Source organism: Mirounga angustirostris, unplaced genomic scaffold (assembly GCF_029215605.1).
Source record: "Mirounga angustirostris isolate CCGP_5_RB_7025 unplaced genomic scaffold, mMirAng1.0.hap1 SCAF_14, whole genome shotgun sequence".
Classification (NCBI taxonomy): Eukaryota; Metazoa; Chordata; class Mammalia; order Carnivora; family Phocidae; genus Mirounga; species Mirounga angustirostris.
The window spans coordinates 18,547,041-18,562,430 of NW_026991722.1; positions in this window are offsets into that span (position 1 = coordinate 18,547,041).

Genomic DNA, 15,390 nt, shown 5'->3' on the forward strand with positions numbered 1-15,390 from the left:
TAGATAACTTCTTGCAGTTTGCATCTTGTTTTTTCTTTCTTCTTCTTTTTCTTCTTCCTTCTACTCTCGTTTTGGTATCTTCTGATGAATGGAAGTTAATGTGGTTGAATCAATCACTATTTTTTCCTTATAGTTTGTTCTTTTGGTGAATTGTTTAATAATCTTTCCTATCCTGAGGTCAAAAATGTTTTTATTTGTCTTTCTAAAAGTTGTAAAATTTTCCCTTCCATATGTCAGGGATCTATCTGGAATTGATTTTAGTGAACGGTGTGAGGAGTAGATCTGCTTTCTTTTCTTTCTTCTTTTTCTTCTTCTTTATCTTTAAAAAACATTTTTTAAAAATTACTAATGTATTGTCCCAGCACCATTACTTAAGAGTTGCTCCTTTTCCACTTATTTGTACTGTCACTTCTTCCATAGACAGGTGCCCTTCTCAGGTCTCTCTATTCAGGCCAGGAGACTACTTTTCTGTCTACGCACTGATACCACTGTTTTATTTTCTGTGACTTCATAATTCTTGTCTGGTAGGGCACACTATAGTTGTCAAGTCTGACTGGAATATGAATCGGTATACGTTGATAAATAGAAGACCTCCTTTAAATTAAAAAATCTCAGGAACACTGACTCTAAAATCTGCTGGCATTGAGTATTATAAGAAAATAAAAAGATTAAAAAAAAAAAAGTCTTTCCCTTCAATAGCTCTATTTGAGCCAAATGTACATTCTTTTGCAAATATACACCAGAAAGCTAGGATACACTTTGCTGAAGACTAGTGGTGTTGCCTATTTTTATCTTTACAAAGGTGTGAAGATACATTTGGGTTCTCTTCTTACAGGATCCAGAAATCAAACAGTTGAAATGTAAAGTGTTACTGACATACACACTCGCACCTTCATGGACTTCTACTCCCGAGGACATTCATTTCACACTACCCTTCCAGTCACTCCAGGCTAAAAAGACACACCTGGGCGAGGAAGTCCTGCCTCTACAGAGAGTTCTGGTTCACCCAATTTGATCCCATTTTATTTTAATGAAAAAATATATATATAATGGAATAGATAATAAAGTTCTCTCAAAGATGCCTTCTTTAGAGTTATCTAAAGTTTATCAGCAAAATAACTTTGACTAAGTTAAATGGCGATGTGTCACACACCCAAAACGTGTGAAGCAATTTGAAAAAATATTTTAAATATGCCATGGATTTGTAAATTAATGCAGGGCTCACTGTGCTTGAATTTCCATTTCTAAACTGCTTCATTTGCATGCAAAGAGTGGGCAATTTTTGTGTGTGTGAAAATTTAGCCTTAAGAAATGAAAATCAAAAACTCAGCAACTTGAAAAGAGCTGTTAGGCATAGAAATTGTTTAATCGGTTTCCAGCAGGGCCAATGGTGTTGGCATTTTGAAATACCAGATTGGATTGGCATCCTAGAAAAAAAAAATCCTCAGCTCAGAAAAAGTCGCCTAAAAAAGCCACCATCTACAGAGTGGTGAAAGAAGATAGCCGAGCTATGACAAATGCCAATGGAACGAATCCTGCGATCGAGAGAGAGCCCGAAGTGTGAAATGAACAAATGTTAGATGTGATAAAATTGCTGTCAGTGCTCCCCCAATCATCGTTTCTGACAAATACAATGCCTGATCAGAAAATCAGGTGCTTTCATTCTAGGGATTGTTCGATGGGGATCTCTGAGGAGGACCCAACACTGGGTGCTGTGTCTTCAAGCCCATGCTCTCCTTTTGGAGTATATTAAAAAGGGCGCTAATAATTCTCTCCATGACAAGGTTGAGATCCTAACTTAGATTTTTCATTCCAGGGTTTTTAAAATGCAAGTTTAAAATAAGATTTCATTTAAACACAGCTCTACAGTTTGTGAGGCTTTTGTAGCGCAGACCTTGAAAATTAGACCAGAATACCACATTTGGTTAGAGACCAAGTTTCTTGATTTACAGTATCCCAAATGAAATGTGCAAAGTTAGATCTTCCTGTTTATAATACTGATGATGATGAAGAATACAATAAAAATAGGAATAAAACCCCCAATAATTATAATAAACACTGTTTACTCATTTACTTCGTACATACACACATCTTTTGGGTGTGTGCTTTGTGTTGGGTACTATCCTACGTGCTTGGGGATGCAAAGTGCAATGCAAAAATGAATAAGAAATATATCCTGTGCCCTCAAGAAGGTCAGTGTTTTCAGTGAGTCTCTTCCTAGTGGATTGTACAAAGTGAGCTGTCTCATTTACTTAGCTAATTTTCTCCCAAAGCACCTGCTGACTACAAAAGGTCCAGATAACAAGGAAGGAGATTCTATCCTTTCTTATTTTTTAAGTCCATATGGAAGAGTAATGAGCTCAAGGAAAGTGATGCTGTTGTCTCACAGTATTTGAGCTCGATGCTTTGCTCATACTGATTCTTTTCCTGACAAGATGGCAGAGAAAACAGGGCATCAACAGTTCAGGTTTCCCTTCCCGGGGCAGGGGATGGAATTCTTGGGTAAGAACAAGAGGATACCGTGACTTCTTCATGCAAAGATCCCCTCTATTTGTGTTGTCACTGAAAAAGAACAAACCTCACAGCCCAACCTCTTCAGACATGAGTCCTCTTTCCTAAGGTCTCAGCACCATGCCCTGCACACATCAATGTTTGTTGATTGAACAAAAGTTTCTATGTGATAAAGTACTGTAGTATAGTGTTTTCTTTTGTAGTATCGTTTTAAAAGAGGGGAATCAAACAGCAAATGTTAATTTGTGCCTACCATGAATGTATTTATTTTTTTTTTAAGATTTTATTTATTTGTCAGAAAGAGAGAGAGAGAGAGTGCATTGCATAAGTAGGGGGAGGGGCAGGCAGGGGGAGAAGCAGGCTCCTCAATGAGCAAGGAGCCCAATGTGGGACTCGATGCCAGGACCCTGGGATCATGACCTGAGCTGAAGGCAGACACTTAACTGACTGAGCCACCCAGGTGCCCCCCATGAATGTATTTAAAACCAGTTCTAGAATATGCTTCTCAGGAGGTTGAAAGAAAAGAATTGTAGATTTGCAGGGGAAACATTACAAGGATGGGCCCTCTGTAGAGATTCTCAGGCATTGTCCCCTTTAAAAAAAAATCTTTCTGTGGACAATCTGTAGACTGAAGTGTTTATGGTGTATATGGTTCAGACTGACTTGAAGGGCTAAGACTTGGGTTCTGTTTCAATCCTTATCAACTTGCTATTGAGTGCTTAATAATCTTGTGACTTACCAACCCATGGTGGATATAAAATAAATTTTAAAATAGGGCTACACATATGTGGGATATATGCCCTCAAAGAGTGAGAATTTATTCTCTTTGTTGGCTTTGTTGGCTCAAAAGCCCATACTTCAAATGAACACACACTCAAACCACACATCTCTGAGCTAATAGCTCTTATTAGTTAGGAATGTTTCTGGTTTCCAGGAACAATCTTTTTTTTTTAAATTGTTATGTTAATCACCATACATTACATCATTAGTTTTTGATGTAGTGTTCCATGATTCATTGTTTGTGCATAACACCCAGTGCTCCATGCAGAACGTGCCCTCTTTAATACCCATCAGGCTAACCCATCCTCCCACCCCCTCCCCTCTAGAACCCTCAGTTTGTTTTACAGAGTCCATCATCTCTCATGGTTCGTCTACCCCTCCGATTTCCCCCCCTTCATTCTTCCCCTCCTGCTACCTTCTTCTTCTTCTTCTTCTTTTTTTTTTCTTAACATATATTGCATTATTTGTTTCAGAGGTACAGATCTGTGATTCAACAGTCTTGCACAATTCACAGCGCTCGCCATAGCACATACCCTCCCCAGTGTCTATCATCCAGTCACCCCATCCCTCCCACCCCACCCCCCACTCCAGCAACCCTCAGTTTATTTCCTGAGATTAAGAATTCCTCATATCAGTGAGGTCATATGATACATGTCTTTCTCTGATTGACTTATTTCGCTCAGCATAACACCCTCCAGTTCCATCCACGTCGTTGCAAATGGCAAGATCTCATTCCTTTTGATGGCTGCATAATATTCCATTGTATATATATACACCACCTCTTCTTTATCCATTCATCTGTTGATGGACATCTTGGCTCTTTCCACAGTTTGGCTATTGTGGACATTGCTGCTATAAACATTGGGGTGCATGTACCCCTTTGGATCCCTACATCTGTATCTTTGGGGTAAATACCCAGTAGTGCAATTGCTGGATCGTATGGTAGCTCTATTTTCAAGTTTTTGAGGAACCTCCATACAGTTTTCCAGAGTGGTTGCACCAGCTTGCATTCCTACCAACAGTGTAGGAGGGTTCCCCTTTCTCTGCATCCCCGCCAACATCTGTCGTTTCCTGACTTGTTAATTTTGGCCATCAGGAACAGACAATCTGATTAATGGTGGCCTAGGCAATAGACATGGAAGTTTCTGAAACAATGAGGAATATGGAGGTAGATACTTTTAGGTTGGTACAGTGGCTCAGCAATGTCTTCAAACATCCACGGGCCAGGATTTTCCCAAGTCTTGTTCCTCTATCCTCAGTATATTTGTTTTTTGCCCTCATGGTTGTCACCTCATCTTTGCAATGTGGCTGCCACATCTCCTGGCATCACGTGCTCATGCCAGCATCCTAAGCAGAAACTGAAGGCCAGAGGCTAAGGGTCTTATCCACAGAAGTTCTGTCTTTTTGGACAGTAAGGAGAGACTTGAGAAATCTCCCATTTGCTTCTCATTGTTCAGAACGGTACCATACAACCACCCTACATAGTCATGGGGGCAGGGGAATGAGATCACCGTGAGTTGTTGGATCAATTAGTACTTACTTCGTGGTGCTGGGGAGAGACCCACCTTTCCTGAGATCTAGTGATATCTGCTTGCTACCTGAATTCATTGTCAGAATTCTGTGGTCAGGGAAGAAGGTCATGGGCAGTGTATGTGCAGACTGTGGGATGTGATGGTGTTTGGCATTGAAAAGACGAGAGAAGCAGTTATAAAGAGGCAGACTAAGGAGTGGGTTGGACCATGAGCTATGGAGACAGAGCACCCAAGACTGAATTTTGGATTTGGTGCTTACTAGCTGTATGACCTTGGGCAACTTAACTTTCTGCCTTGCAGTTGAATTATCTGCAATAATCCCTACTCACAGCGTTGCTATGAGAATTCAATGAGATAATAAGGGCAAAACAGCACGGAGCTCTGCATGTGTTAAAGTGAAAGTCTCCTTTATGGGGTCAGAGCCTAAAGGAACCGAATGGAGGGCTCTCTGGTGTTACAGGCCCATGAGGCTTTGGACTCACTTTGTGGAAAGCACTGCTCTGAGGGGCAAGAGGCCAGGTTTGGGGACTAATGACTGTGTCATTAACTTGCTAAGTGTTTCAGACTAAGTTCCATCCTGTGCCTCAGTTTCCTCAAGTGTAAGATGGGAATCATGGTCTCCAAGTTCCATTCAGTTCCAACATTCTGATGTAATGGTGACCTTTTGGTAGTGGACAGCTGGTGGTATGGGTCCTAGAGGGTTTTTAGGGGCCACTCCCACCATGCTCACTGAGAAGACTGGAGACTTCCTGTGTTTTCTCTAATGGCACTGTTTGCTATTGTTCCTATGAAGCTGGAATATAATTGAGGGGCTCATACCCTCCCTGCGGCCCATATGCTTTTTAAAATTAAAAGTAGCCACTGGAATAAGTTAGGGGCCTCATCCTTCAAATGACTAAAGACCTTTATTCAAAAGTGACTCCCTGGTTCTGAAATCCCAGTGGGGCTTCTGCCCCCCTGTCTGTCATGACTTGATTTGATATTTGAACTCGGGATTTTACATAAATAGGGTATTCAGAAATGTTCTTAGTTAACTTTGTACTTATTTAGTTTCAATAAAAACAAGGCAAATGCATAATTAGCATTTTAACAATAAATAAATTAGAACTTGAGATTGCTGTAACAATATACACTGTTAGAGAAGAATCGGAGAACGCAGTCTAAAAATAAAGGCGAACTCATAAACACACTCTTCTTTCTCTCTGGAAATCAAAAACACACCAGTGGTTTTCTGACAAAGGACGAATAATGAAGGGAACTGAGAACTTTTCTTCCCACCTAATAGTGGGAAGGTAGCTGTGTTGGAGTTGGATAAGGAGGAGTTGTATCCAGAACAATAAACTTGCCCTCAAAGCCTTGATTATTAGTTCCACTCAAAAAAAGCAACAACAACAAGGATAAATGTAAAACTGATGTTAGGAGATTTAAAAAAGCTGCAACCCATGAAAACTAAATAGTCGTTTGCAAAATACTGTTCCAATCAACAGAATTGTTTCCTTCAGAAGAGCTGTCGGATGCTCCCCATGCTCCGGCCTGGTACAGCCTGGAAATCGTTCTTTCTTCCTGTGGGACATGGAGCGGTTCAAATGCTTCATGGAGTCCGTCATGCCCCGAAAAATTCTGAGTGTCATTGTGGAATAATCAGACTCAGATTTAACGTTACACATTTTCCAAGGCCTTTTGCAATTAAGGAGTATCTGGGGCTAATGACGAAAGCAGTCTGGGCCCAGACGAGCTGTGCGCGCGCCAGGAGAGCCCGCCGGTGGGGCGGGACCCACGGCTCACGCCGGCCCTTGGCATTGACTCAGGCTTTTGGAACTCGGCGTGTTCCATACGCGCTCCGATTTAGGTACAGCATAGCAGGGGGGCAAGTATTAACCTGTGTTTTGACTTTCTCTAAATTGCTTCCTGGTGATGTATCCTGAGGCCTGTATGTTTAAGAAACAAACTAACAAAATGCACAAGCAGAAATAGGTAAAAGAATTCCAGGGAGTGTGAAAAGATCCATATTCTGAAAAGTATTCTTCTGTGTTAAATAATTTATAGAAGAAAATGGATTCAGAACAGAGATCTTGAAAGTATTTTAAAATTTGGAGATACGTGTATGTGTATATGTGTGTGTTTGCATGCATATGCACACATTTGAATTTTAACTTCCCTGATCTTGGGGTGAATCTGATAGTAACATTTCTCCTGAAATGAATTTAATGACTTGCCTCTTTTCTGTACATGTTTGTCCCTACCCTGAACCACTGGGCCCTGGCCCCTACTTTGGGAGGAATTTTAGAAAATGATTGTGCTTGATTAAGATCCATGGAAGGACACTGTGGTATATTTAAAAAGTCCCCATAGCCTGCAGTGAAGGGGGAGTTGGGTAAAAGAGTAGAAGCAAATCAGTAATGAAAACCTGGTCCCAGGGTAAACAATAATCTAGGGACCTAGGCACAGGCCAAGGGGACTGGGAGACAGGCAGGGTACACTCGGGCCAAAGCTCATTAAATAGAAACGGATCAAAGGGAGGAAGAAAGCAAGTGGCTTCGAAAGGCAGGGAAGCTGTGCATCCACAGGGGCTGCAGCTGGCTCTGAGCACTTGGAACCCCATCATAGAGATTCAGATGCAGTCACCAAGTCCAGCCCTGTCACTTTGCTGATGAGGAAACCAAGGTCGAGCGCTTTGCCTAAGGTCCCAGGCAAATCAGATCAGAAACAGGGCTAGCACCCAGGACGCCCCCGCTCTCAGCCTCGGGCAGCGCCACCATGGGACAACGACCTGCTTCTTCTAGATTTGGTCTCTCCTGCTCGCTGAAATTTCACTAGGAAATTAGAAAAGGAAATAGAGGAAACCAGATTTTACAAATGACTGAAAAAATGATGCGGGAATAATAGCAAACAAAGGTAGCGGGATGAAACCCGAGTTTCTCAATACTAGCGGCACACTGGGACTACCTAGGAAGCTTAAAAATAAATACAACGACAGAAGTCCATGTCAGGTTAATTTAGTAAGAATTGGTGTGAGTTAGGCTCTGACACTGATCATTGTGAAAACTCCCAGTTGATTATAATGTGCAGCCAGAGTTGGCATGAAAGATCTGGATTTGAATCCTGCTATTATTAGCTGTGTCCTGAGGCAAGTGACCCAACCTCTCTGAGCTTCGCTTTGCTCATGTGTGAAATAGAGCCGATAGAGCCTGCCTTATAAGATTGCTATGAGATTAGGTGAGATAAAGCATATGACTTGCCTGACACAGTGTTGCATATTTGTCATTAAATGTTTCTTTCTTTTTTTTTTTTTTAAAGATTTTATTTATTTATTTGACAGTGAGAGACACAGTGAGAGAGGGAACACAAGCAGGGGGAGTGGGAGAGGGAGAAGCAGGCTTCCCACCCAGCAGGGAGCCTGATGAGGGGCTCGATCCCAGGACCCTGGGACCATGACCTGAGCTGAAGGCAGACGCTTAACCGACTGAGCCACCCAGGTGCCCCTAAATATTTGTTTCTTTTATAAGAATCTGAATCTTAATTCAGTGGTTAAAATTAGAGAATCAGTTTTTATTTTGTAAACTATTAGTGAGTTTCCCTTTCTAGTGTGTTCCTAACTCCCTGAGCACATTCTTAATAATTCTCATAAAAAATTCAAGAACAGTTTTCAATTTCCAAAATAAAGTGAAAGGGCAGAATATGTAGCCACCAAGAAAGTAATGCTCATTTCACAGACAAGTGGGATTCTGGTGGGTTGCCTGGAGGAGGTGAGCCTCCTGGATGGCATTAGAGGGTAGCATAGGGCTTTCCAGAATGAAACCACATGCAGCTGATACACAATTACAACTTTAAATGACATCAAGTCACATGTTGAGAAAACAGTTGCCTTCTTGATTCTCTTTGTACTACTCATACTACTTCTTGTACTATGAAGACATTTTGCTTGCTAGTATCACTCACTAAACAGAAGAGATCTCAGAGCCTTTTTATTTAGCATTTAACATTGTTTCACCTTCATTCTCCTTCTGTGTATGTCGCCTTTTATTTATGGCAAGTGGCGCTGGTTTTCCATTTAGAATAATGAATGTCTGTAAGGAAAAATGGGCCAGGACTCTTCAGCAGACAATGTAGGAATGATAAGCAGATTGGGGGAAAGTTACAAGGGTGGGAGAGTCCTGGGTTCTCACCATGGCTCATCTGTGAGACCTCAGGCTGAAACATAACACAGTCTTTCTGGGACTCGGTTTCCTCAATCCTAAACTAAAAGTGGTAGACTTAACAATGCCTACGATTGCTTCCAATTTAAGCATATCTGATATTCACATTCCTCACATTTTGGGCTTTTAAGGATAATCTTTTTTTTTTTTTAAAGATTTTATTTATTTATTTGAGAGAGAGAATGAGATAGAGAGCATGAGACGGGGGAGGGTCAGAGAGAGAGGCAGAATCCCTGCTGAGCAGGGAGCCCGACGTGGGACTCGATCCCGGGACTCCAGGATCATGACCTGAGCCGAAGGCAGTCGCTTAACCAACTGAGCCACCCAGGCGCCCAAGGATAATCTTGTTCATTAAAGATATATGTATAAACACCCCATGAAACAAAGGAAATGGGATAGAAGTGAACTTTTTCTCTACTTCATATCCCCATAGAAGAACTTGTGGGTTACTGGTTCTTAATAAAGTCATTCTTTACTGGGATCTCTGCTTTTCTACCAGTTTTCTTCTCTTGCTGATAGACCCTATTCATTAATTTTAAAGACTGTTGTGATCTGGCTGATTACCTGCATTCAGGTGTAACGCCCAAGCCAGGTGTATTCTGTTGTGAATTTCCTAGGCAATTCGATCTGTGGATTATTGCTGGGTTAGTGTATTTCCTTCTTTTTAGCACTCTTGAGAAATCGGAAATACAGGACAGATTCTCGCACTGCAGAGTGGTAGTAAAATGTTAATTGGTATAAACCAGCATCACTTTAGTGGTTTGGATAGGAAGGTGGCATCAGGGCTTTGCTCGGTGCTAACGGTGTGAGTTTTGGTCGGTAGCATACACATGCTGATAGAATAGGGATTGGTGTCCTGGGCATGAAGGACGTGGGACCCTCTAGGTGTTCACTGTTGTTCCCTGAGGTTGGTGCCCACTGGGACGGGCCAGAACTGGGCCGAGGCTGGCAAGGCATCAGGGTGCAGAATTTTCATATGTGGTCCCAGGTTCACAGATGGTCCCTCTGAAAACTGGCCGAGTGCAATCTGGGGTTTTCTCTCAGCACTGCTCTGGGTGCGGAGGACCTAATTCATCCAGCCCGGTTGCCCTCCTGCTTCTGTCCTCCCCACTCTATGCCTTCACCCCTAGGCTGCACGGTCATTGTCAGCCTTCAGTGAAGGCCTCCCTTCTCCACCAGTTCAAAGTCTCCTTTCCTAGTGGGGACTCCTGCACCACCCTGTTTTGTGTGGTTCCCTGGGACAACAATGTATCCTTCTTGTATCCCAAGCATTGTTCTAGATCCTTTCTGGTGCATTATTGTATCTAATCTTTTCTACATTAGTTTCCCCACTTCTGCAAAGGGGAAACTTGAGGCTGAGGAAATTGACCTAGTTTGCCCCCAGCTGATAATGGGTTCTGAAATATGCAATTTTACATGACTCCAACCTGCAGAAAGTTTTTTTTTTTTTTTTAAGAGAATGAGTGCACGGATGGTGGGGGAGGGTCAGAAGGAAAGGGAGAGAGATGCTGGGGCTCGATCTCTGAGATCATGACCTGAGCCGAAATCAAGATTCAGATGTTTAACTGACTGAGCCGCCCAGGTGCCCCTTGCAGAAAGTTGTTTTGGCATTTTTCCAATAGAGGAGAAATGTTCAGGGAATTTCTCCGAAGGCCAAAGTATCTGGGATGGGTGTGATCTTTTTTGATTAGGGCTGGGAAAATTCTAGCGACAAAACACTGTAATTCTTTTGGTGGAAAAGGGTTTGGAAGAATGAGAAAGAGGTGGGTGCCTTGTTGGGAGTCGATTTTGAGGCAGGGAATTCATGGACCTCACAGCTGTAGGCAGCCTCAGAAAGGGAACAGGGTCCTTGGCTCTGGAGTTGCAGGTGGATCCATGACTCTGATGGTAGGTGGCTCTGGGCACGAGACTAAATTGTTTGGAAGCCTGTGGAAATGTGGTGGTAAGGAAATAGAGAGTTTGTCAGCAATGTATTCACTCACAAATACTTGGTGAGCATCTGCTAAGTGCCACATGCGATTCTCAGCACTGAGGATACAGAAGTAAACCACCAGATGAGAGGAGAGCCTGGCTCTCTGGAAGCTGGAGAGATAAGCCAACATTGGAAGGTGGAGCGGAGAAGCAGTGTGCAAGGAGACCGGGAAGGAATGACCGGGAGGAGGCTGGAAAACAGGGAGGGAATGCTGTTAGGTAAGCCTAGAGAGTATTTCCAGAATAAAGATGGGCTAGAGCTTTACCCAGACGGTATAGAAATCTAAGGTGAGGGGGCTCTCAAGAATCTTTGTATACCCTGGAACCTTGCACCTTGACAACTTACAACTTCTCCTTGGCCTTTTCTTGAGAGGCTCTACTCTAATGTTCACATCTCTTGAGAGCAAATGATGTGCAACGGTAAGGAGGCATGTATGCATTGACGCATATGCTTGTAAGGCTGCTGGGCTCGTGCTGCATTCTTCTGGGAGGAAAATTTTATTGCCTGTGGTGGTGTGCTTTAAAATGAAGCATTTGAAGTGGTATTCTTTTTTGGGGTCAAAACAGATCTGAGCACCATACGTCAGTGTGCCGAGCTGTGAACAGAGCAGCGATTTCCTGAGACGAGGTGTGTGTCTGCCAGGATCAACCACAGGCCCTGCCAGATCCTTGTGGGAGATGAAATGCCAGGGAGCAGCCTGCTACCACAAAGAGAAGCTGAATGGCAGTGACACCTCCAACAGCAGAAAATTGAGAAAACGTTCCCTGGAAACCAGTTCCTCTTTGTCCAATCATGACAATACCAAGATACCAACCCATTTGCTCCAGAGAATAATTACAAGTGCCATTTGTATAATCTTTGAGAGTTTATAAAGTGCTTCCAAGGATGTTATCTTATAGATTGGATTTGACCTTGGAGCATGTGGTCAGCTCAGATGAGGAGACCTCGTGCGCCAGCTTGCACGGTCCCTTGTCTGGTTTCCAAAATGGAGCCAGGGAAACCGTGGCTGACCCCCTGAGGGACTGGTGTCATGCCTTTAAATGACTTGCTTCCCAACAGTTTTGGAAATAAGAAATCATGACTCTGAATCATGAGAGTATGGGAGAATTTCTATTTTCTCCTGTATATCTTAGAGTTTTCCAAATTTTCTGTGATAAGCATGGCTACATTTGTAATGAGAAAAAAAAAAGTTGTTTAAAAAACCAGGGGAAGCAAACTTCCAAAATACACCACGGGATTGGCCACCAGCTTTGGTCGAGTTTCCTGGGTTAGAAGGGCCATTGCATTTTTGAAGAGGGGCTATCGAGGTCACATAATCAAACTCACTCGTGCACCCGTGTGCAGAGAACACAACCAGCAGAAGCAGTGTCCTACTTCTTTAAAATAGATACTTGGAAAGCTTTAACACCAGCAAAGCAAAGCCAGACATATTGATCCTCTTAGAGGAAGTGAGATGGATTCTGAATGTGCTATTTTCTCTTTTAAATAGTTTATTTTTTATTAAATAATATGTGCTTCTTAAAGGAAATGTGGCAAATAAAAAGAAAAGGAACAATATTCTATCCATTAAAGATGATCTCAAAATCTGCCCCCCCAATCTTTTTAAATGGAAGTGGGTGGGTATTTTGTTTTTGTTTTGCATAATGGTGTTTATTTTTATTTGAATTTCTGAATTTCCTTTTCCAGAATAATTTCTTTAAATCTGACTTGCGAGAGTAACAACTCATTATAAAAGCGTTTTTGAAAAGCTTCATCCAGAGAGAAAGACCACTTTCCACAGGCAGTTAGGTGAGAGTCTTTAAAGGGATACCCCACTAGATAGCTCATCAGTTTTTTTTTTTTTTTTAGGACTTCCCCTGTGTTGAGTTCCTAATTTGAATTCTAAATTTTTTTTTAAAAAGGCAGATAAGTGATATATCACCAGACCCCTTGCCTCTCTAAGACTATATTTCTGTACCATTACTCAGAAAGATGACTTGGCAGGGTATAATATGCTTGGTTTACAACTTTGTCCTCAAAATATGTTACTCATTGATTCATTGTCATTTAGCATTTAATATTAAAAAGTTAAGAGGCCAGACTTTCACTTCTTTGTGTGTAAACTGATTTTCTTTTCTGTCTATAAATATGCAATATGTAAAACTTTATCTTAGTATTTATGAATGATTGGGTCAGCCCTGGTGGTTTCCCCGACCCCAATGATTTCCTTGGAACATGATGAGCTGTTTGAACAACACACTACTATTTCTTTTTCTTTTTCCTCTGGAGGAAGATTTTCTTTAACTCTGATTTTGGACATTGTGTTTATTCCAATTGCTATACTTTTTAAGTTTGACCTCTATGTATTTTTTTTAAGGAATTATATATTTATTTTAGAGAAAGGGAGGGAGAGAGTGTGTGTGTGCATGAGCAGGGGAACAGGCAGAGAGAGGGAGAGAGAGAATGTCAAGCAGACTCCCCACTGAGCACAGAGCCTGAAGCGGGTCTCTGTCTCATGATCCTGAGATCATGACCTAAGCCAAAACCAAGAGTCAGATGCTTAACTGACAGTGCCACCCAGGTACCCCTCTATGTATGTTTTTAATATTTTCTCCCATCATTTTAATTTTTGTCTGGATTCTAGGAGAAGTACTGGAATTTGTCCTCTGTATTATTGATCAATTTTCTTCAATGACAGTTATGTCCTTTGCTGCCTCCAGTTATGTTCCATTATTGCTTTTCTAATTTTCCTAAAGTCTTTAATATCTGACCCATGTCACTTTTAGTCTCCTTTTGCTGGCTTTTCACCTCAATTATTTCTCTCGTAGTGATGTTCTCTTTTTGCCCCATGGAGTGTAGGTCATTCTCTATTTAAATCCTAATCCCAGATCATTTTTTCCTAATTCCAGTTTTTGTAATAAATATTTTTCAGAAGTCTGCTCATCCTCTGAATTTTTGTAATGATTTCTTTCATATTTTGATCCAATTTTCCCTTGTTCTTTATGTTTTAATATTTTTCTTTTTGATTTATCCTCAATAGAAAGGATATTTCATTTACTCTTGGCCTTGTTCTCTGGTGCTGGTCACATCTCTTTCTCAGAGGTCGAGCTTGATTTGATTTCCAGGGTGACTCTTCAGGACTGAGACGAAAGTTCCTTCCATGCTTCCTGGTTTTAACATTCTGAAAAGATGGAATGTACAGACGTGAAATCTCCTAGTATGTACTGCTCCTAGAGCTCTCCATGTCCCTGCTCCCACGCCCCCCCCCTTCTATTACATCATCTGGAAAGACGCTGTCTCCTCTGATATTAGGTGTTACTTCCAGCTTCTCTGTATTTCTTGAAAAATATCTAATAGGGGCTGTGGTATAATCTCATGGCTCCTTGCTGAGAGCATCCTAGTCTGGGTATACACTCCAGTTCTACCTCTGACAACCCTTGTGAACTTTGCTGAATTACTTCATATCATTGAGCTTTACTTTCCTAGAATGAAGATAATGATACTGCTATTATTTTGTGTTGCAAGTTTAAAGAGAGATAATGTTTGTAAAGTGCTTAGCACGGTGCATGATAAATAAATTTTAAATATTAGCTGCTGTTATCATTATTAATATTACTATTCTGTCTTTGAACACAGGTATAAAGAGAGACATTGATTGGAGTGGAGGGTATGAAACAACGCACTGATAGCTTTGAAGAGAAGCACCCCATGGTGGAAAGGCAGCTGTCCAATTTTGTCATTGACACAGATGTTGAATTCCTGAATCTTGGTGGACAATAGGGGAATATTTTCAATCAGGCACAGACATGGTGAGTCACAAAATGGGTTTTCCAATCTGGTTTGATCTGCTTCTTAAGTAATAGAACTTCCTTAAGATTCTGATAAGAGTTTGATTGCAAATCACAGTTTTCTTACTGCTGTGATGTTTCATCTTCTGGGTCTTCATAGGTATTTTTGTGGGAAGGCTGATGGTGGTGTGTCCACAGCTATTATCCAGTTGCAATGTTAAGTTGGAAGTCTGCAGGTGTATTTCTCAGTTAGTTTTCAAATACAGATTACCAAATTTAACCAGTTAGATGCATGAAAACAAAGTATGTTGCATGAGTGATTTCTTTCATTTCTTACAGCTCTATAAGTAATTCTGTTTTTATCCAGATTTTACTTGTTAAATGTGTTCTAAGTCAGGGATGCAGAACCTTCTCTTTTGTTTCATTACTGTGTTGATATTCTATAATTCTCATATCGTACAATAATGAAATAGCATGTTTTGCATTCTTATGGACATTTTAACCACTTATTTGTGATTCCTATAAGCATTCTTCAGGATCAAAGACAGAGTTGAATTCAGTGCCCTTGGCATTGAGATTCGAATATATTTGAAAAGGATGCTTTAACTTCACTGTATAATATAGCACTCCCG